Raw genomic sequence first — 9,184 nt, 5'->3', positions numbered from 1 at the left:
AAAGTTTATTTGTTTACCCATAGAAGCCAAGCCACACAGTATGAAAATTGAGAACTTGAATAAATAAAACGCGAAAAAACACAATTGTAATAGTTACAATCAAAGGAAAACGATGTTACACCATCAGAATAATTAAATACACGGTGAACAGTCAAATGCCATAGTCAAGCTGTTGAGTTTAACTTGAGCGAAAGTCAGTACTTTCGGAATGCCCACGACGTAATCCAGTGAGGGCGGGAGGAAAGAAGTGTTCATCGAGAGCTTTAGTGGGTAAGTGGATTTCCCGCATTCTCTGATAAACTTGACTGTGGTATATGCATGCTATACGTAAATTATTTTCACAAAAATTCGTAAAGTATAGGGTGCAAGACTGTATAAACTTTGGATTCGATATGAATACCAACTGATTTTTAATACACGTTAAGGCCTATAATACTCCAGCTGGAAAATGTGGTAATTAAACGTGTACAACGAACAACCTCGTGATATATACGGGTAATGACACTTTAAGAAAATTATTATATATCGTATGCTTATTATTATTATTTTGTTATTCTTTTAACTTTTATTTTTTTTCACAAAAAATATTTTATCTTGATCGTCAGATTGAGTAAAACCAAAAAGTGCCGACTTGTTACTGGTTCAAAAGGAAAACAACAATTTTCAGCGGGTTAGTTCACGAACTTTGTTAAAATCCATTATTCGAATTATTATAGTGGACAGAATGCAGATAGCCTAACGTGAAACAAACACATCTATTGCAACTAGAACAACTAATTTTGTTATTTAATACGGTCAAGCCGATACTGTGTGTTGTATGTTTTACATATAAACGGATTAATCGGATTTATCCCCCTGTATTTTCGAGGAATTGTGCAGCTTGTGACCTTTAATCGTACTCGACACTAGCTGTAAGGAGTTATGGATACAATTTCTCTATTTTTATCATAAGGTTGTTAACCTTAAACATAATTAGTTACTGCCTTGAAGGTATAATATGTAAGTTAGTCTGTTAATGTATATATATTGTGTGTGTGGGGGATATGATAAAGTCACAATGTACCAAAGAAGAGCAGTTATCATACTTTTATAATCATTCATAATATCTTCTTAGTAACAAGATACATAATGATTTATCTGTTACTAAGAAACACTACCTCGCTGGTCCAGCGGTAAGTCTTCGGATTTACAACGCTAAAATCAAGGATCCGATTTCCTACGGTGGACTCAGCAGATAGCCAATGTGGCTTTGCTATAAGAAAATACACACACACCAGTAAACAGAAACTAGATATGACAAAGGAATCGAAGGACACACTATCAGCAGGTGGAAATAATGCGATACAGCAGCTGGCTTCCATAGTAAGTTTTGAGTTTCTTTAAAGGCGAACTGTTCTCCTCGAAGCTCAGTTCTATTCTCCCTTAAAAGCGCTAAAATATCACATCAAAAATTATATTACAGTATCAGATGAACAATCACCAAGGGCACAGAGATCAGAAATAATTTGTTTCCATGTGACGTCCGTAAGGTATATATCCCCTGAACACGAGGTCAAAGAGAGAACAATAAATTGTCCTACAAAATAGTGTTTTAGTTTGTTTGTTGAACGCCACTGTCTCTGATGTTGAACTGATAGACTAGAGGGAAGGCATCTAGTCACCACCAATCAATAACAACTCTTGGGCATCTGTTGTCAGGTTGAATGGTGAGATTTGACCTTCACCCTTTGTCGACATTTAATGATATTGTAAGTACGAAATATACACTCTGGGAAAATAATATATATAGCATTTGTGTTAGCTGTTATTAATTGAAATTTAATGCCAATAAAAAATTCAATGCGATTAGGAGAAATCATATGAAAATCACAACCTGTGGTTAAACTACAACGGTATTACGTGATAATTTACTGATTAATCACATCTACACTTAACTCACATGCACCATGAAGGACTCCAACTGACATACACAGCTAACTAAAACACAAAACAAAACAAAAAGAAGAATCCTTTAATATTCAATATTTCATAAACAAAAATACATGTATATTGAAAGAAACAGAGAAGATAAAGTACATTATATAATCGAAAAGAAACATATAATTAGAAAGGCATAGAGAAAAGCGGGAAAATATATAACAAAAGTTAACACCAATAGATGATTGAAAAAACTAGCTATTGCTGATTGCGTGGAAGTATTAAAATAAAAATAAAACAAGATTCTAATCCTTCAAATACAAAAATTAAAAATTAAACCCCTTTAAAAACATTCTACAAAACTTCAATGTTTAACTTGAATAAATCTATATAAAGATGCATTAATATAAAAACAACTTTAAAACAGATATAAAAATACCAGCCAAATGAAAGATTTTAAACAAATTGTTAATTTAAAGGTTTGGTTTGTTTTGAATTTCGCGCAAAGCTACTTGAAGGCTATCTACGCTGTCCCTAATTTTGCAGTGTAAGACTAGAGGAAAGGCATCTAGTCATCACCACCCACCGCCAGCTCTTGGGCTACTCGTTTACCAACGAATAGTGGGACTGACCGTCACATTGTAACGCCCCCACGATTGAAAGGTTGAGCATGTTTGGTGGGAAGGAGATTCGAGCCCCTTTCTCTCTGATTACAAGTCGAGTGCCTTATCCACCTGATCATGCCAGGCCGCCTTTTAAAGGAAACATTAAAATACAAAGTGAAAACAAATAAAATATTTAAGACATATATATGCATTAAAAATACATTAAAACCAAAACTCTTTGAAAAGAAAAGAAAGAGAAAACTCGAGAATTAAGACTCTTTAAAATAAATTGTAGTTATTACGTTTATGTATATATATAATCGAATATATATATATACGCATAAATAATAAAACAAATCGGAAAATTAGACTTGTAAAGCACAGAAGTAAATAAATGAATAAAATTAGAAAGAAAAACATATATATTTCCAAAATATACGTATTTGCAACCAAAAGTCCAGCGATAAACAACTTATTTAGGACCACTGTTGAATGACGTCTCTCAAACGACAGCTTCTGAGTGACTTCTATCACTTTTTAGATTTTCCAACATGTTTGGCCATTTTTGCTTAACGCCTTTAGATCTCATCGGTAGTACTTGGATCCTTCCTCAGTAATATTCCTTCTTGCAAAAAGTGAAGGTATAAGAAGTGTTCCAGTGATGGGTCTTAGCTGGATGGTATGATGATGTCTCCATTTTATAACCCCTGTAACAAGTGTGTCACATTGATACTTATTTAGATAAGATTATTGATATTCATTCAGAATATATGATTGTATTCATTGTATGATTAGCTTAAACTAATGCCCATTAATATCTATGCTTGAACATGTGTACCCTGTTTTACAAGTAATGAAGAAGGAACAGTGTGAAGCGTGTGAAATCTATGATCCTAGTCTGGTTCATCATATCTTTGTCATGTGAATGTGTTTGGTTGTGTTTGAAATATATAATAACACGAGTGAATAAGAGTATTGTTTAGTTTGTATTTAATCGAAAAGTAACACTGTTGAATTTATCAAGAACACTTCCTTGGATACTGTAGAGAAAGACAACTTTATACAAGACCTATCAAATGTGATGTGCAAGTGTCCTATCTTTGAATAATTTAAGAATAAACCTAGTTGTTCTTCTGAACAGAAAGAGAAGCTCTAACTAATTTAAATTTTGTTGTTACTTATTTCTTAAAATAAAGATTTAGTCAGCTGGTTTCCAAGGAAAGATAATATAATAAGGGTGTGTTCATACTAAAGGATTTTGAAAACAACAAAGAATTATAAGCAACCATCATTAATATCTTTATCAAATTTAAACTTACCTAACAGTTTTCGTTTCAATTCATGTTGACAATGATAATACACATAATAAAGAGGATATTGTTTTAACAGATGATAAGATCCTTGCAATACTTTATTTATTGTAAGTCCACGTGAGAAAGATGTTCACAGTTACTCATCTTATATCTAAGTCCATATGGATCAAAATATTTTCCTTTTTTATCTAAAGCAAAGTAAATGAGGATTCAGTGAATTCTTAGTTGATTGTTTAGATCTAAATTAATGATATACCTTAACCCTGTTCGATCACAGTCTATGTGAAAAGGAGTAAAAATAAGTTAAGCTCAGGTTTTGTGTACTTCTTGACTTGTGTAAAAGGAGGGTCATTGAAAAAACTTGGATTTTTTTTCTTCTCTTGGTTTGAGTGACTCCGAATACCGAAGTTTTTTATATATTATTTTTATTAATTCGAACAACATGTTTCATAAACTATTTAGCATCTTGAGCCATGATCTAAGTTTCTTGTGTTGTTTGCTGTTTTCCGTCTCGACAAAAGATTTTCCTTGTGTGATATCCGACTTTAAATTTATGCTAAAATGAATAGTCTGTTTCTGTCAACTATTCCATTTTTTACACAAGGAGTCTTTGCCCTAGTTAAACAATCACTCACTACATCCCACAATCCATGACCCCATTGCTACCGACTTCTAGCATAATGACCCATTTGTCCCATCTGCGTAATCACAGACTACTTGATAAGGATGATATGCTATTCTCATTATTTCACAGAATTTTACAGTGACAAAAGGAAGTGTTATGGTGACTTTCCTTTGTTCGTATGATTTGAGGTTTTTAGATAAAATCTAACCACTGGGTATTGACCAGACTACAGTTGAAGATATTGTAGGATGGTCGAAGATCAGAACTATGAATCATGGAGAGATAAACTTGTTATGGCATGCATATAGAAATAGTGGTGATATATATAAAGGGGTTAATATCATATGTTGAAAGAAACTTGTCCTTGAACTAGAGACAGCACCGCCGGAGTATATAGGAGTCAGAATGGGCAGTATCTGGAAATAATAACAGGAAACTAATATTAGATATCAGTTTTGGAAATTTCACACAGGTATAACAATTAATTGAGTGACAAAAGTTTTAACTTTCATAGTTAGATATCAGTATCACAAATCTCTTAACTATACAACTTTTCCTGGAAGTCAAATATCTAGACACATAACTTGAGGAATGTTTCTCTTACTGTTGTTGACAAGATGTCTAGTGAATAAAAATGGATGTCTAATATAATTCCCTGCTAATTCTTGTTCGGTCTTGAGTTGAATAGCTGAGGAAGATAGCTTTTCTCTAACTCTCCCAAACTACAGACATGGGTCTAAAGACAAGGGAATACAATTGTCTAAGGACAGTACATCTCCAGTGAAATATTTTCTCCTCTTTTGACTGTGATAACGTGATGAATCAAATCATTCAAACTAAAATGTCTATCAAATTCCTATATGTTATGGACGATTGCTTTATGCCCCTTGTGGAAAGAGAAACATGTAAAAATCATCACATTCTCCTTTCCCTTTAAAGTCTTTTTTTTCCTTTTTGTAGAAATCATGGACCACACATTAAATTGATTGATGTTTTCCTGTCTTTTGATCCTGTACGGAAATAATAAATACACAAATACTCATTCAAAATACATAAACTTAAAAACAATAATAACAAAGGGTAAATATATTTACAAAAATAAAATCAGCTATCATATTACAAGGCATGTGACTGATGAATATAATACACGAACTTAATATGCACAGGTTTGACCCACGTTTAACTGACCTTTGATCCTTAACTATTTGTTGGACACTTACAACAAATTCCTAAACGCTTCTTGTAACCTTCTGAGCTGGACAGTTGTTAGACATTGTAGATTAATCGTATCACACAGAAAAGGAACATCAAAAATTAGATTTCTGATGTTAAACACAAACAGTTACAGAATAATAAGAATATATTGCAACATGAGCTATAAACATTATGTTGTAATACCGTGATATTTCAACAGCTAAAATTATTGTTTTTATGTCACACAAAAGATCTACGGTATTTATTTTAACATAAGTAAGTATGAAAAATTCCTATTAAATAAGTCAAATATTTATTCTATTTGATATTTACAAAGATTTAATTTTGAGTAAATACTGAAATTAAAAGTTAAATATAAGTGTCATTTATCTTTACAACTTTTGTCAAGTCACACATGCAGTGCTACTATAATACTTAAACTTCAAATATAAAGTTTTTACTGTATTATCTAAATACTATGTTGCATCATGTATGTTTGTGAGTTACAATCTGGATAACTATGTACAATATGTTAATTTCATGTCAGTAATTTGGGTGAACTATACGTTTATATTATAGATTTGAACATACTGTAACTGTGAAATAATATCGTATATAAAACAGATAATCTCGTGTGGATTATGCAAAATACTTGTCAAATGATTTTGTACATATTATAATGCAGAAGTAATTATCACCCATAAGATAAACTGTAACCAAGCGTACAACATCTCCAACACAAGTTGCAAATGTGTATTCAAACAGCTTGCTGCTACAAATACTACAATAAACGTCAAGGAACATGTTCAGTGTTTCTGGAATACGCCATAAGTACGATCTGTGTGACGCGTTGCTGCAACTGGCCAGTACGAACATAAAACGAATCGTAATGGTTCTGCTTTTATGCAATAAATGGTTTTATCTCATTTGTAAGTGGGTTCTACTGTGAAATCGCAAAGGTTTGTTAATTTTAAATGCGTTGCACATACCAGTTGTCTCAGCTGTCTGGTGTTTTGTACTTCAAAGTGAATGTTTTACAAAGAATCACACAAGCTGTGATATCGTAACAAATATTACGACAAATCACAAAATTTGTAAGTGTTCTGTAATCTTTGACCAACCCTTCTCTTTGGACGCCAGAAAGTCTTGGGATCGGGTTCAACTCCCTAACTACTTTCTTCATTAACTGAGAACATTTTCTAATGTATTTAGATATGTACTGTGATAAAACTCGCGAGGAATGTACTACAGCCATTGAAGGAATTGTTAGTTTATTTTAGCTCTAAGTAACTTTTCATGGCTGGATGATGGTTACAGACAATTTTTTTCTGTCAGTAAAAGTTAATTAACAAGAGACCTTTTGTGCTATATGGAAAAAGTTCGTCAGAATCATGTCCTAATATTGCCCAATAACAAATAAAGTCAGCATGCCCTAACTTGTTTGGTGCTTTCTTCTCTTCAGTTCGTATGGTTTACTGAACCAAATATTAACCGGATAAAGTCAACTACGATGAAGACTTGAATGAGTGTTCTTTATTCGAGAGAGATATGATTTTCTACCCTTAGCATAAGTACACTCCAGTCCTATATCAAGTTAACACCGCTACTTCAGACAGATTCTGTTGCTTATGTAACTTCAGAAGTATGTAACAATTAACCTCACTTTACAAGTGAACGATGTTCTAATCTTGTGCTGAAATTAAAACTATGAGCACGTACTACTTCCATGCTACTTTAGAAACTTATTCTACTAGGAGTTTAAGATGGTATGATGACTAATTTTATAACCAAAATGGCTAAATCCATCAGCGGTTTAAGCTCATATTTATAGTCTGTTACATACCAACGGTACATTTACTATGGCTTTTATAAAAGTTTTGTTAAACGTTTGGTTGATTGATGGATGATTTATTGATTTAAGATGACAAAATCTGCCTCATACCTTGAGCAGCACCAAGCTTATTGCCATGTTGAGTTGTGTTACTTCTCTAAGAACCATATACTTTCAAAAGTCTTTTAAAGATTGTTAGGATCAGAACTTAATCTTAAGCATAATCTACCTTGTACTTCACACGTTAATGAAACGTCAGTGATTCTGTGACTACTGTACTTATCAGTTTAGAAATTAAACTTTTGAATGGAGTTAGTAATGTGCCCTATCCAACTCACAGAGAACTAAATCAAATCTGAATCGTATTAATTAACATAGCAGGGGATGTGCTGCATAAGACAGCCCAAATTCAACAATTTCTCAGTCACTAGTTCAACTGGCTGAAAACATACCGACAATATGCAAATAGCAATATTTAGAAGGCATTAAAAGCTAGCTTAATTTTCCGAACCCATTTAGCTCTGTAAAAAGAAATTTGGTTTCATCAGTGGTTGAACTTGAACTGTTAAACAGTTATAGCTCAGAACTATGTTTTTGTTTTTAGCTCTAGTCATGTATCCCTTTGTTAATCAAATTAGAGTTATAGTACTTTACCGTTAACTAGTGAAAATAGACCAACGTAAGTGAACATATAAAACACATAGAACTCTAACAAATATTTCAAATAACACAACATTTTACAACATTAGCAAGAATACTTCTAAGAAATGATGCTATTAAACTTCTAACTGACTGATAACAATGTTAGCATGCAAAAATTAGATTAAAATCAACAACAATGAGACCAAAAAACAATGGTAATTTAACAGTTAAACTTCCATACAATAATTTTTAATAATACATAACAGTAGTAAAGAATTATAAAACAAACGGTATATACATGTGTAAGAGATATATACAAAGTTTTTTTTTTCTATTTTTACCCACGAGGAAGAATTATTTATGATTTTTACATAAAACCAAAACTTTTGATAATCAACTAGACCAGGACACTGTAATATCTTAATCGTAATAAAAAAGCCAGAGTTAAGGGACCATCTTAACCACTTACCTACATACGTTTTACTTATCGTAAAAAACTAAATTTTCTGAAACACTATCCTAGAACTCTTATCTTATTTTACTTACACAAATATGCAATAACCATTCAGACCAGAAACAAGTTTAATTTTAAATCGTAACAGGAATATTATTTTTTCCTTACTGAAAAATTTCATCATTCAGCTTATTTTAACTTTTAAATGATTATGCATCCTTTCTATTATCGTTTGTACTGCATAAAAGTTAAATCAGTATGCCACTATAATACTCTAAACTAAACAACGAATACTCAAAACATCGGATTGTAAAGGTCAAAATACCAAAATCCTTATAAATCATTAACTCTAGCGCGCACGCATGCTCTTTTGTATATAAAATTTAGATAAAAATAATATAAAACTTCTAAAATATTTGATTTTTAATACAGGAATAAAATATTGTATGTTCCATGGTTAAAAACTATAGTTAGGGGTGATTTACTTTTAATAAGTGGTCTTTTAACTTTTTAGTGTAATGTAAATAAGGAAGGATATCGCTGTAATGAATTTTTATAGATATCACCGTGCACGTTTCAGATAGTATTCGTTATTCATTTCAG

General features: G+C 32.0%; 1 protein-coding gene across 1 annotated transcript in view; it reads left to right on the top strand.

The window, feature by feature from the left end:
- Positions 1-246: 246 nt before the first annotated feature.
- The window catches only part of LOC143233833 (histone deacetylase 4-like), a 149,949-nt gene continuing 141,011 nt past the window's right edge, over positions 247-9,184 (top strand). Inside the window, exon 1 of the mRNA XM_076470588.1 lies at positions 247-270. The gene's annotated coding sequence lies outside the window, so the exon portion shown is untranslated. The remainder of the gene's footprint in view (positions 271-9,184) is intronic.

Source organism: Tachypleus tridentatus, chromosome 12 (assembly GCF_004210375.1).
Source record: "Tachypleus tridentatus isolate NWPU-2018 chromosome 12, ASM421037v1, whole genome shotgun sequence".
In the NCBI taxonomy this organism is placed as follows: domain Eukaryota; kingdom Metazoa; phylum Arthropoda; class Merostomata; order Xiphosura; family Limulidae; genus Tachypleus; species Tachypleus tridentatus.
This window is presented reverse-complemented; position numbering and strand designations above follow the sequence as displayed.